Raw genomic sequence first — 15,671 nt, 5'->3', positions numbered from 1 at the left:
TACAACGGATGCATAGTTTCATAGTTAAATTTAAGAAACTGGCTGTCAAATATGGGGATTTGGGATAATAAAGTGGTGAACAAATTTATGGAAGAGGATGAAATTTCTACAATAAAGACAACATTTTTGTTATATATCATATTAGTCGTCATTGTGATTGATTTCATATGGTATTTATGGGAAACTAATATATGTATAAGTCTATAGCGGAATTTAATTGGTATGCAGCATGTCCGGAATTGAATATTATCATTAGAATGTAAATTGTTTACGAACCACTTTCCAGTAAATATGCCTTCAAATTATTACGAAATTCGGGTAAAGATGGTTTCAATTGGCAAGTGATAGTGCATTTTTTTAAATGTAAAATATTGAGCACTTAACTAATTCTCAACGTCGTGCTCCACGTTCCTAAGTGTATAGTCGTGCAACTAATTTTTGTTTAGTCTGTGTAGATATCTTTCTCCTTTGTAGTTTGAAAATTCTCTCAAATTGAGTCGCACCACACGTACCCCAGAATGGAAGGGTATATCGACTGTTAAGAAGGTGGATAAGTTCAGGTTTCTGGAAACTGTTCTCAGCACAGGAGGAACTTATTTCTTTGATAAGGCGGCAATATGTAACTCCCATTTGAAGGAATTGTCTACAATAACCACTTAGAATTTTACGGATTAAACGACGTAAATTGTGGTATTATAGGGCCTAGTACTGAGGCTTGGGGCACTTCACATTCTATTGGCTTGTAAAAGTTATCAACCCTTACAAGCTGACTTCTGTTGGTAAGTTATAACTTAACCATGCGGGAGATGTTGCTCTGAAACTGTAGTATTGCAACGTGTGGTAAGGTGATTTAACGTGCAATCGGGTAGGCTCGAAAACATTTTTGATGTAATTATTGACCTCAGGGAGATATGAAAGCGGATCATGAGAAAGAGTTTGATTAATTTTTGCCTACATTCACAAAGTAATTATTGAGGTTATCAGTCGAAGTAGAGATTATGCTCGACGAAGAAGCCTTATTTCTCAGATCATTCACAATGGACCATGTTTCTTCAGAAATTTAACGAGAATTGGCGAGTCTCCTATTGTAATAAATTTCTTTGGCAGCTTTTATTTTCTTATTTAGAATCTAGAAAATTCGAACTCTCCAGAGAACATATTCCAGTCAGTTGTTTGACAACGGTACTTGAAGTTTTGAAAACTTTTTTCCAAAAAGACACGGCATTATTTGCGAGAGACATTTTTAGTATTGGATTTTACCTAAACTTTTGTTTCATGAAGACCTGAATTAAAGACAATCAAAAATCGACTGAAGAAATTCTTGACCAGCGCACACACTGGAATATTGAGATCGTCCCATTAGTTTGCTTTATAGAGGTGATTACTTGAAGCATAGGAATCCAGAAGACAGTTGGAACCTTAAGGGTATAAAATTGTCAGTACTTATAGAATAAGTTTTATGAACGAGTTTCATTGTATAATATTCAAACGTATCTGAGCTTACTTTTTCCTAAATATCAATTACGTGAGAAAAATTTGAAGATAAATTGAAATTAATTGATAAGGATATTAGCAAGTAACGGTAAAGTATTTTATAGATAGAAATTCCTACCATACCTAGTGAAATGATTTAGTAATTCTTTGTAATAATTAGAAAGTGAAAAATTTGAATAATTAATTATAGTTGTAGCAGTTATTTTGAAAAGAAATTATAGATAAAAATTCTAGGTTGTTCCAAGCGCTAAACTGTATTATTGAATTATCTGTATCAATATTCCAAGTATTATAAACAAAAGGCAAAAAAGTCAAAATGGATTTAAATGCCTTCTTTGATCTGGTTCAACAACCGTCACAAAAATTATTCGAGAACTCGATCATTCGATGATATTTCAAAATGTTCTCATCTTATAACTATTACTAACAATCAGTAGTAACGTTTCGGATCAATAAACAAATAATCACTGAAGATGGGAGATTCCTTAAACTTCTTGGTGATAAATCCGAAACTCTTAAGTACTACAAACATCAACTTTTCCCAATTTTATGGAACATCATCGCTTTGTGACCGATCTTTACAAGTTTTGCGGTCTGTTTCTAACCCACTTCAAATTTATCTCGATGTTTTCTCAACCTAAGTGTGCAGAAATAGCTGCCGTAAAATGTGGAAAGTGACGCCCTCTCAAAATTTATGAAAGAACGTAGGAAATATAGAAGAGTGCAGATGTATTTAGTGTTATGTACGAATGAAGGATTTGAGATATATTTATAGAACTAATCATAAAACGATTATTGTAACCATTGACAACTGGTTTATGCAGACGTGGATGATTCTCAATCACAGATTATTGTGTATGAAGATCAAAAGCATGAACCAAGCTTTTAATCAGAAATTCATGCTGTATATCCTTTCCTGTTTCATATTATTAATATCGGTGGTGTATGAGTGATCAATTAACAGTAAATTAATAGGAGTCTTAATCACCTAAGGCATATACTATATACAATGCGGTCCATACGTTTTATGATGTACTATGTGAAAAAATCTGAAATAGGTGGATTTTCATTATTAAATTGACAATTCACAGTATGAGAATATTATCTTCCCCTAGCACCTAGTCTGAATTATAAGCACCCTCTCGAAAGTCTTGAATAGGAAAGGAACCTGGATGTAGTCCTCGGCTTTGCAGTATGAGGTTTTTTAAATTTGGTAAATCATAACTGAGAAAATTAATTTTTAAATGTAATATTTTGATAACTTTACATAGAATGGAGATAGTCTAGCTTTACTTGCAGAATGCGGTGGAGCTCCGTCTTGTTGATAGTAAATAGATAAATTCATCTAATTTGGATGAATAACTTCAGAAGAAAGTATTTGTGAAGTAGGCACTAACAAGTTAATGAAAAAATTTAAATCAACCTCATCTCAAAAAAATAATTGTATTGTTAATGTTACCAGCCCAAACGTTCAATTTTTTAGGATATTGAGTGTGAGCCTCAGACATCCAGTGTGGATTTAATTTGCTACAATATCTACAGTTGTGTTTGTTAACCGTTCCGTTTAAATGAAACTTCGCTCCTTCAGAACAAACTATTTGGTTTATGAACTGTAAATCTGCGTTAATTCTATCCATCATCAATTCACAGAATTCTTATATCAGAATTATCATCATTTAACATCTAAACCAACTGAACTTTGTATTTGGTAATTTTCTTCATGCAAAACTTTCAAAGTAGATGATGATTATACATAATTGTCTGTAGCAGGTTCTTGAGTTATCTTACGTGGATTTTTCTGGATCTGTAGAAGTACATCTAACTTTTTTTCTTAACTGAATATTTCTACCTGGTTTTTCAATATTTTTCACATGTCCAGTTTCACGAAACTTTTTGCTAACCGTAGACTAGATAGATAAGAATATATATTATTAAAAATTTCACAAACTCCTTTTGAGATCTTGTTCTATTACCGCAATTATTCATAATTGAAATGTCTTTTTTTAATGCCTAAATAACAGCTTACTAGATTCATATCAATTATTTATTTGGCTTTTTGACTAATATTTCAGTATCTTCAAAGCTTTTTTCTTCATTTTTAACAGAACAGATAGAAGTAGTTTTCAATAGACCAGACAATATTTCTGATCTAAGAGTTAGAATTAGATACGGAAAAAATTAACAAAATAACTCCTGAGGTCATACAAAAGTTCTACAAGAACTCCAAAATCGTCTCGGTTATTGTCAAGAAGTAAATGGTGGTTGATTTAATAATAAAAATCGACCTGTTTGGGTTTTTTTCACATAGTACATATTAACGTGAAAATTGAATTTATTCCATACATATGGACCGCATTGTATATATGAGGGCTACAACTTTCAGTATTTTGTAAGTATCCGCTTCCAGAACTCACAACAAATATCAGATAAAAACATGTCCTTCCAACATTTTTAATTATATCCACTATTTTAAAAACTTTTCACTGAATTTATACTGAAAATCCTCAAGCACAATCAGTTAAAAAAAAGATGATAACTTAATCTCCAAGCTTTTTCCTCTGTTTAGATTTTCTAATGAAATTTTGACTTCGAATCAACTTATTGACGGAAAATTTCTCGCGTTTGATGACAATACGTGGAATTCTGCGAGATTAAGAATAAATCATTGGGTGCCAAACAACGGTGTTTCTGTTCGAACTATGTGTGAGATTTCGCATTGTACTGATGGACAATGATTAAGTTTCTGCGATTGGCTCCTTGATTTTTTCGAACACTTCTGTCAAACAAATACTGGTGAACCATTCTACGTTGCTAAGTTCAAGGGTAGCGATATTTCCAGTTTTTCCAAAATAAAAGGGGAAATATCATATTTTGATAAAGATTAAAAGAAGTCGAAAGGTCAAATTTTCATTCATAAAGAATTATGAAAGGAACTAATTTTGAATCAAAAGAGATCTATAATCAAGAACATTTGGAAGCATAAATATATCAGGTTCATAGCCCTGTAATTTCTTCCATTTCTTTCGGTCTTTCGGTCCCTTGCTTTTCTTTCCAGTTCTGGATGTTTCCCCCTCTAAGGTTTTCTTCCTTAATTTCCCTCCACCGTTTTCTCAGTCTACTTCTTTCTTCCAAGCAACTCATTTCAAGAGTCTGTCTTTGTCCTTTTGTTTTAATTGACCTAGTCCGTCCTTACTCTTTCTGTTTTCGTCCAAAAATTCTTCTCAGTATTTTTTTTTCAGATTTCCAATTTCTGTTAAGTTGTATTCGTCATTATCCAAGTTTCAGAGTCATAGGTGGAGCTCAATATTATTTAATAAATTCTAACTTTCGTTAATCTGAATATCTTTTTCGATGTTAATATTCTTCTAAGGCTGTCGGCACAGCTGTTACTTCTTGGTTTGATTTCTTTTTCTTCTTAGCATTCATTATCTAGTATTACACCCAAAAACGTAAAATTTTCTACTTTCTCGAATTCTATTAACGTCCCATTGACGTATATTTGAATTGTTTTCTGTCTTGCTTCCTTATTTATTCTTTATTTGCATAAACTTAGTTTTCTCATCAAGTGTGAGCCCACCTCTCCTGCCCCTGTTATTATTTGTTTTGTGGTTTCTTGAAGCTTTCTTCTCTTTCTTGCTATAAACGCCACATCATTGGCATGAGCTACTCATTGATGACTACTGTTAAATATCATGCCCTTTCTGTTGAGATTGGTTCTTCTTATTATGCCTTCCAAAGCTAGATTAAATAGTATCGTTAATAGCGGATCCTAATCTTATCTTAATCCTTGTTGTATTTTCGAAAATTCACTTTTTTTTTTTACTTTATTGATTGTGTCCTCTAAAGTCGTTCTAACTAGTTGAATTATTTTGTTTGGAGTTTCTAGTGTCCATAATATTTTAATCAACTTTTTTCTGTTTGTATTACTATCATGAGCTCTTTTGATATCAAGAAAAAGGATCTGTGTTGGAATCTCATATTCATTCATTCAACCATTAATCAGCTGTTTTATCAGAAAAATTTGGCTGGATGTTCCTCTGCCTTTTCTATACCCTCCTTGATACTTCTTTAACAATTTTTCTGCATATGTTTCCAATCTTTTCAAAATTGATAAGAATATTATATATGTGACGTTTGGAAAGTCTATTCCTCTATAATTTTCACACATTATTTTGTCTCCCTTCTTGTAAATGAAAAATTTTTTTCCATGCTTTTGGAGTTTTCTCCGTTTTCAAGATCCAACTTCTATTGTTTTACATCTTATCAATTACTTCTTCAACTTCTTCTCTGTTCCTTAAGGCCGTAAGCTACTTTTCAAGGTTTTCTTCATTTGCTATTTCTTTGAGTGCATTCGATATTTGATATTTCTTCGAATTATCCTTTTTTCTCTTCTTTGTCATCTACAAGGTTTCCTTCTTTGTCTTTTATATATTTTATAGTACAAGGTTTGTTTTATAATGTCCTCAACATCTTTGTAAAAATGTTTAATTTCCTTTTATGGGCATACATTCTATTTTCCTTTAATATTTCCAAAATTGATGCGTGGCTCGCGTTGAACAGTTGTTTTGTTTTTCCACTAGAATTATGAGGCTTCTTAAACCTCCAACCTTCGTAACCTAATGAACCAGTTTATCAGTTTACGAAGAAATTCCATGTAACAGTTATAAGTGGAGTTATGGATATAGATTTTTGGAAAGTAATCGATAAGACATTGCTAGCAGTCGTAGAAGGAAATATAAAAGTTATCTGTAGATTGTTAGAAAAAAAAGGACGTGAATTTGTCCTGAAGGTGTGGAGGGTGTTTTCCGCGATTCCTATTAGTTGGAAGGCATTGACATGAATGTTATTTCTAGAATAAGACTGGTGTTAGCATTAGAGAAAGGTGAGACACAAGATAAGAGTCGTTATAAAAGACAATTCGATAGGATGTACTAAATGTTTTATCAATTACAGCCTCATGCTTAACTTAAATATACAGAATCTATCCAAGAAGCGATGCTCTGTTTCCATAAATCTAAATATTGTCGGTATACATTAGAATGAGTTATATTTTGCTTTAGCAATATAATCAAAATTTTCTTAATATTTCATTTTACAATCTAGAAAAAAAAATAATAATTGTGTCCTAATTACTAAGAACTTGAAAAACTTTATCTGAATATCTACGAATTGAATCATGAAAGGTTGTAAATATGAAAAGTGTTCGAATTATTTTCAACAATCACAATCCGCCAAGTATTTTCTTCCCTTTAGCTCTAAACCTATATTTAGTACACAATCTATTTTTGTTCCACACCATATTTGATGCTTGAATGTATCAAATACAACTTCTTATGAAACTAGTTGTATTGATCTAAAAGTAAACAGCGCTTGTTATCTATTGTTAGCTGACATGAGTATTCCAACTTTAACCAAACACAAAATAACAAATGATACTTAGGAGCCGCACTAATCGGGGTAATGGTATCCGAAGAACAAACTGAAAGCGAATCTCATCAATAAACGTCACAAACTGACAACTAAATCTGATGAGTAGACAAACCTTGCTATATTATAATTTATCTTTGATAAGATTGATTTATTAACTTCATGAAACTCGGTATTTAAGAACAATGAATCGTAATAATATACATCCAGGAGCAAAAAATTCATTTCATATATATCGCGGCTTATAAAACATATATTAATTTAGAGAAACCCTCGTATGAGTATGATATTTTCCACTGAAATTTGTTTTGAAATGGCTTTATTGTAAAATTGTTTCAACCAATAATATGATGTAGTTGAGTAGTGTTGTTAAACTCTTTTGGGGGTTCGATTGGAATGGCAATTACTACGAGGGCTGCAACTTAAGTTTTAAGATCTACAAATATTGATAATTGGATATAGCTTTATTGTTTTCCAAAATATTCTCCATTTGGATGACTACACTTCTATATGCGTTTGAACCAAGCGTCGAAGCATTCTTTCCATTGCGATTGAGGTACCTCCAAATTATGTGATTTGAACACATCAAGCGCTACTTCAGGTGTAGCAAAACGTTGACCTCGCAATTCAATTTTCTTCAGCAGGAATAAAAAGAAATCATTGGGTGTCAAACAAGCACTGTAAGGCGGATAATCCATCAATTCGATATTTTGACTGCTCAAAAACGTTTTTGTCCGAAATGGTGTGTGAGAACTCGCAGTGTCGTTGTGGAGAGTGGCAAACAAATGCCGATGTACCAAAATTGACTGTTCTATGTTGCTCTAATAGAACGGTGGCGATGTGTCCAGTTATTTTGAAAAAACAGGTCACCAATCACTTCGAAGGGGTTCCAACTTCTGTTGGATTTTGATCGTCTTGAAAGACCCATTCAGTTGATTGTTGTTAAGTTCAGGTTCATAAGCATATATTCATGATTCGACACCTAACAAGTTCTTGTAGACATCCAGGTCTTAAACGGCTAAATGTTCATGTAATATTTAATGTATGATCCAGGTTTTGAACAGTCAAATGTTCATATAATATTTAATGTATGCAAGTTGAACCAATGCCCAATGTCAATATTAATTAATATTGCAATATCTCATGACGATATTGTAATATCAATTTACGCACAGCATTGATGTTTTCTGAAACAACACCGACAACCTCCACGAAATTTAAAATATGGATGTGAAGAAGAATATTCCACCACCCCCTGTCATTTCGAGTTCCTCTGAGTTCTATGGGAGATTCCGGGAAGTCTTATCTTTTTGTTAAGAGCTAGCTTGTTGGCTTCTGTCTTCTTATTCTGGACGTCTTAATATGTATATTTTCGCTGTAAACCCTTTTCCAAAGTTCTTTGGCGAGAAAAGATATAATCCGAGTGGTTCTTCGCCTTCTTTACAGCTGTCCCCGATGTATAACTCAGCAGTAACTTATGAAGTATGGAATTGCCATGTCAGGGGTGTCCTCTTGTAGGCTAGGCAAAATGATTATAACAGTTAAAGTTGTTTGGAATACAAAATTCAGGTCTTGTAGGGCACAAATTATAAACGTATATAGTATCGCGTCTGATGTTATTTGACACATCTTCATTGTGGACGCTGACGACAACGATTAGGTGGAACAATAGGTTCATCACGAGCTTCAATTTGTTGCCTTTAACGACGCCATCGATTTCTTCTGAACGTCCTTCCACGAAATAATCAGTTATAAAATTTAAGTATATTAATAATGTCACATAAACCAGGAGTATGATTTACGGAAACAATAATAGGCATGTGATAATTGATCGATTTTATCGACGCCTCGTATAAACGGAGTGTATTGTTGAATTATTGCGGGTTTCATAAACAATTCTCGCCGACCACCTACAACATATTAACTCTCTCTTCCTGCAAGTTCCGCACTAAATTCTGTCGAAAGACCGTACATGTCTCTTAGGTCAAAATATTTTGAAATAATTACATTCTTTTTCTTGCAAATGCTGACTGGTTCCTATTAAGTGTAGAATTTTTTGATATATTTGGATCCCCTTTATCCGATCGCATCGTACCGTTTCTCTTTGTAATAAATATTCAGCAATTCGATTGCTACTGTACCAACCAATTATCTGTATAGAAAGAATAACCCAAGTTTAGTGAGTTTCTACCAAGATGAACTAACATTCTTTCTGAAAGCAATAATCAATATCGTCAGAAAGAAGAAACTGCTACTGACTTTGTCGAGTATAAATTTCAAAGCTGTACGTATATACATCAGAGGTGAATAGACTAAAAAACTTTCACTCCGAATCTGGAACGCTTTCACTTTATATATTTTACGATTCATCAACCACAACATTCTTATTTGGTTGATAGTTATAATGAAAAATTATCTCCAAGCGTTCTAAAAATTTGGGTCAGCATTTCTTAAGAATTGTAATATTAATAAAAATCTGTTCCTACTCAGATCTTTATCCACAAACCGATACCTTGAAATCTGTGGTTTTTTATTGGGGTGCATATTTTGTAGATAACCAAAGAATATTTTAATTTCTTTTGTAGTAACATCGCGATATTGTAGACCTTGAATTTTAAAATCTGGATGTGGTTGATTTGCAAAATTAATGAAACTTTCGTATTCGTACAATGCAATGCAATAAAATTGAGCAAATCATCTGACAAAAAGGCATCTACACACCTTGTGAAAGATATGTCTTCATCAGGAAAACATCAGGATTTGGACCAGCAATTCCAAGGAATTATGGCACATTATCAGGTCGAGTATCTCCAAATGGATCGATTATCATATTCCATGCAGGTGGATCGTCATCAACAGATGAAGTGTTACTAAGGTCTGATGAAATTTCATCGTCACTACCAGTGATATTTTAACTTTCACTGTCGGAATTAATATTGTCGAACAAAAAATCGCAGTCTGAATCACTGTCACGCACGATTAGAGAAGAATTTATTGCAGATATTTGCATAAATAATTCAAAGAAAATTGTTCTTCAAATCAAAATTTGAAATTAGAATACTCGCAAATCCAAACTTAGATTTTAAATAGAATTAAAAACCATTGCTAGGCTTATCGGACAAATAAGACAGAGGAGAAGAACGATTATATTGGAATATATACGAATAATCATAGTTTTTCAGTGTAAGCAAAAAATTCAAGTTAAAATCATAACAACGTATCTTTGACGTACGTCCACTAGTGCAGGGATTCAAGCTCAAAGTGGTGTCAAACCTACAAATTCTTTAATGCAGCGCTAATTTTCCTGAAAATTTATAATTAAGCTCATATTACCCTCCATTTCAAGATCTACATGGACGCAAGGTGTGTAAATTGTTTTCAGTGGGTGAACACCACGCCTTATCGAAAAATACCAATATTATAGTTTTTCTAACTTTTTTTCGATTCAAATGTTTTTCGTTTATGCATCATAAATATCGTAACATACAATATAATAGAAAATTTATATGTTTTGAGGTATCAAGCATTAAAAATATTCAAAAACTACCCTTCTGATAAAAATAATAGAGGCAAAAATCTTTCAATGATTTAAAACATTGCAATTTCATTTTTACTGTGAAAAATTCATAGCATTCTAATAAAATTTAATTGGTTATTAATCTTTATTAATCAACCCTTAAAAATACCCCTTTTCAGAATATGAAATAAAAATAAATCTTATAACTGCTAACTTTTAGATTTTGTATTCTTTCTTTTGTATTTCTAATTATACCCTGTCAACCCACGGTACTTTCAAATGTACCTACAGACAACTTACCATCAACAGAAAAAATCCGTGCGCCAAAAGTTGAAACTTTTTCATTCAATTCACAAAAATAAATTTCATATTCTTATTCTTTATGCAACTCAATTAATTTTAAAGCTATCGCATCCTACAGAAAACCATTTTAAAGGTAATTTTCAGGGCTACAAGCCTATGTACGTTAGAAGGGTTTGAGATCCTTCACATCTTATTAATAAAGGGTCAAAGGGCTGTGGATAAGTAATCCTCGCACTATAGTGACAGATTAATTTGGTTATAACTACGTTAATTTTCTTGCTGAAAAGAAAATAAGAAAAGCAAAATAATTGTCATGAAAAATGCGTCAATTTGCTTGCTCATTTGTTTTTGTATCTATCATAGTTATAGAGAAAAATTTTTTTTTTCAAATTATGCATTTTCAATCAACCAAACTTTCAGATGTCGTAAATAACATCCAAATAAAGTATTTGGTACAAGGAATAACTTTAATTTTGATCTTCAATGAAATGGCATTAGTTTTAGTGCATTATTTTAGCTTTAAAAATCGAAACGAATTTCATCAGTGGTCATTTGAAAGGTCTTTTTAAGTTCTTTGAAAAGTATTCCATTACTTTTTGTTGAAAAATGTACCCTTTTTCCGTATTGAGGTTAAATGCTCAATTACGTAAAACAAAAGCTCTTCAAGTATCTATAACTTGCTTTGGTAGAACATTAAGATCTTGAAATATAGCTCAATTTATTTGTTTTTTTGTAAGCTTAATTTTTGTTCATCACACTTTTTTCGATAAAATGCATCATTACAGTACGGAATTATACATAAAAAACTATTGAAAAATGCAGTTTTTTAAGGAAAAATCGTAATTTGATTGATTGATCTGACGAAAAATTTTACTTGACATTTTTTACTTTAAATTTGCTGATATTTCGATTTCTGGGTTTATTTTGGGTGAAACATTCCCACCCCCGAAAAAGGGTGGTATTCCCCTAGGGGAGGGATTGCTTTTCAGATGCACACCTATTATCTGTCAAAATTTCAAATGAATCGGTGGTGTATTGAAGAATTTGGAGGGAAAATGCTTAAATACCTGGCCTACACTGGTGCTAAAAGGGTTAAGACGAGACATATTGAGTTTGAACTCAGGACCTTTTTAGACCACTCTTATATATATATTATATATGTTTATATTTTTGATCCGATTCATTATTTCAAATATAAAGCACCATTTCATGGGATATTCACCAATTTTAGAATATTTTTATCCTTATATCGACGTACTATTTTAGGATTAAACCCATCCACGACTCTTATTAGATCCCAAATAATTTGCGATGTGTTGAAGCAGCCACTTATGGATTCATAGTCTGTAACTGATTACTTGAACAACGTTACTAATAAAGCCATGCGAACCATACTATTACTGTTCATATCAATCATTTCCGACAAAATAAATTAATTATCCTCCATTTCGCGTGACGGTTTCCCATTACGGAAGGCGCAAAAACCGACATTTCGATTATTTGTCACGCGAATCAAGCTGCTGATTGATTACGGCACTTTATTTCAAATATTCTACCTCAGAATTTCTGGAAAAAAAAATTCGATTACCTGCCGACAGTTCCCAATACAGTTATGAAATCTGTTTTCTTTGTACTTCTATATGGATTTTTGTTCGGAAGATTTTCTGAATATGCGGCGATTATACTGATTTCAAATCTATATATAGAAAAAAATCAGGGAATTTTGAAAGAAAATGTTAGCAGATTTTATGAGCCAAGTAAAAATTATAGCAACTGAGTTTATTTTTATTTCTGTTTGTCGTGGATATATATATATATATATATATATATATATATATATATATATATATATATATATATATATATATAAGCTATATTATGAGCGGTTTCTTATTGGAAACGTGGCAATGAAACACCAAAGTGGACTAACTTCAATATATTTTCCGAGTTTTCGAATACTCATTTATAATAATATGATTACTTTATCACTACAACGAAATATTACATCAAGCATCGGCTTTGTGTTTGATTTGTATCTCTATAACCATTTCTTTTTCAAACTTCATTTATCTAAAAATATCTAGCGGAACAAATATGAAATTTTCACTCATGAAAATACATAAAAAAAAAACGTAAATTGAAGCCTGTTATCACATTTACTTCTCTGAATTCAAAACCGATATAGAGTTTTATTGCAAATCTATGAATACGTAAGTATTGGAAAGCTCGGATATATATAATATAATATATATAAAAAATAGTCCACTTTGGTATTTCATTGCCACGTTCCCAATAAGAAACCGCTCATAATATAGTTGGCAAAAACTTCTTTACAATTCACATACAAATATGGGATACTTCCAAACCATCTCAAGAACTTATGGTCAATTAGCTGTTGAAAATTTGAAATTATGGTCCAAAATCGAAATGAAAATGGCGAAAGAATATAACAGAAGACTCGGAAAATATATTAAAGTTAGTCCACTCTGGTGTTTTATTGCCACATTCCTAATAAGAGATCGCTTATATTTATATATATATATATATATATATATATATATATATATATATATATATATATATATATATCTGTTCTGTAGAAGTCTGAATGTACTAACAGTAGCTCCACTTACGGAGGTAATTTGTAAAACCTACGCCTTCACACACGAGAAAACTGACGAAAGCGATAAAGGCAACATGATAAATGAAAATAAAGTAAGTATAAATAGGGGTTTCTCCGAATATGTTTCCTCCTCTATTATTTCATAAATAACTGGCGAGCGGTGAAGAGACGGCTTCGAAACATTTTTCAATGTCATAGCAAGGTAACGTAATAGCGTCCATAGCTCGGAGCAAACAGGACGGCGGGAAAAGCAACATAAATTTCAAGAATGCTCTACTGGATATAGATCTACAACAACAAATTCATCAATTAACTATACTATAAAGGTATAGGGTGAGCGATTATAGAAATACGAAAATTCATTTACGCTTTTTTTGTTACTTTCCTATCTACTTAAAGTGGGCTTACGAATATTAATAGAGTGTGTCATCTGTCTTTTACGGCTACCTTCTTGAACTTATAATTTGGAACTTATTCTGACTAAATTGAATCCAAGTATTGCAAATATTCAAGATTGAGTAGAGGGAGTGAAAATAATGCTAAAACATAGAAACATTTTCTCATACGACCTGTGGTTTCTGAATCATAGGCGTTTGAAGTTGCGAAATTAGAATTTATGTTTAAGTAAATTCTCTAAATTATATATTCGAACATTATGTTAAACATCGTGTAAGGAAAATTTGAAAGTTTTTTAGCTTACAACTTATCAAATAAAAACAGAAAAAAACATAATAAATGTTCGAAGTGGACACCTTGCACTTCTAGACAGTTCCGGAAAATATTTCTTCGAATTTGAAAGAGCATTCCAGGATTCTGCCTTATAGCGTTACAATGGAAGTTCATTCCATCGATCATTTCTTTGCTTGTCTTTATATATTGCGTGTTTCAAACTTTTAAGGTATCCCCTACTATATGAATCTATTGTATTAAATACAGGGGACGTAGCAGCCATGCAAATCGACCTCTCCGACCTATCCATCGTGCATGAACCACATGTCTTTTCGAATATTTAGAGGAATATCACGTGAGTAACAATTCTTGAGAAATTTTAAGTATTGCTGGCCATTGAGGTTATTATCAGGTTATTATTTTCACATAATCTACTAACTTGCGAATATGTCGCATTAATATCCAAAACACCCTGTATATGGATATAGGAGGAAGGATTTGGAGAAAACTGGAAATGCTTGATACGCTAGTAGCGCTAGAAAACTAAAGTTACAGTCCAAATTTGTTTGAATATGATAGAGGTAGCAACGTAGAATCAGTTTTGTGCCACTGACAAATGGTTCTGTGCAATAATTCGCTACTATTATACTGTTGTAAGTAAGAAAATCTAAAACATCAGCGTTCATGTCCTCATGGAAGTCACCGAAACGAGTAGAAACAGAAGTCAATGAATCACCTTGAATAAAACCATTTGGAATGCCAGTACAAATATTTTATATAGAATGTTTGTATTTGATGTGTAGCAGTTTTATCTTCTCAAAATTTATTTGGTGTATATCCCTTATTGATCCACGTTTCATCAAAATAAAATATATTTCTTCTCTTATTTCTATTGCTTTCATACTCCTCACGTAATTTCTTCTCCATACTAAAATTTCGTTTCTCTCTATTAAAATAGACGATCTGGAATGCTTTTTCCAGTGACAAACTATTTATTGCAAAACTTTCCATAGTTTTCTTTGACTGGGCTCTTGGTAATCTTCATCATCTCGAACCGCGTAAAAAACTATGTCTACTGCTAGAAACACTTTCGTTTAAATTAGAACGCATGTACTTTCTTTTGAAGTCTTCCTTTCAAATGAACTTTTAAGATATACAAGAAATGTTGTAGGACACAAAAAACATTTTATTGTTCTGACATCATCAGCAGTCAGAAAAGCTGGACATCATTGAAAACAGGTGAGTATTCACTTTCAGAAAGGTAGATGAAAGTCAACGAAGAAATGTAATACGCATCTCGACGAAAAACTGTCCATTCCTTCAATCGTTGTCCTCTGACTACAAATCTGCCGATACGTCTATAATAGTTTTGTTAATGAAGTATCTACTCCACTCTCATTATCTTGGAAAAAATAAACATATATATTATTTCTTTTGATTGTTCCTCAATAACCTCACAAAATTAACACATTCATTCACGATAAAGAGGAATTGTAGCTACAATTTTCATTTTTTAATGGAAACAAAGGTTGTTTATCTGAATCTAATAATTGAACAATCAATTGTGAATTGGCTATGATTTATTTGTTAAAAACTGACATTTTATCATTGCTGTAGATGTTAAAAAAGCTATCCTAT

General features: G+C 32.1%; 1 protein-coding gene across 1 annotated transcript in view; it reads right to left on the bottom strand.

Moving 5' to 3' along the window:
* The window catches only part of LOC130452643 (disintegrin and metalloproteinase domain-containing protein 11), a 768,870-nt gene that overhangs the window by 230,213 nt on the left and 522,986 nt on the right, over nucleotides 1–15,671 (bottom strand). The gene's annotated exons all lie outside the window — the stretch shown is intronic.

The sequence above is a fragment of the Diorhabda sublineata genome, chromosome 2 (genome assembly GCF_026230105.1).
Source record: "Diorhabda sublineata isolate icDioSubl1.1 chromosome 2, icDioSubl1.1, whole genome shotgun sequence".
In the NCBI taxonomy this organism is placed as follows: domain Eukaryota; kingdom Metazoa; phylum Arthropoda; class Insecta; order Coleoptera; family Chrysomelidae; genus Diorhabda; species Diorhabda sublineata.
Note: the sequence above shows the minus strand (reverse complement) of the source record. Positions and strands in the feature narration are given on the sequence as shown.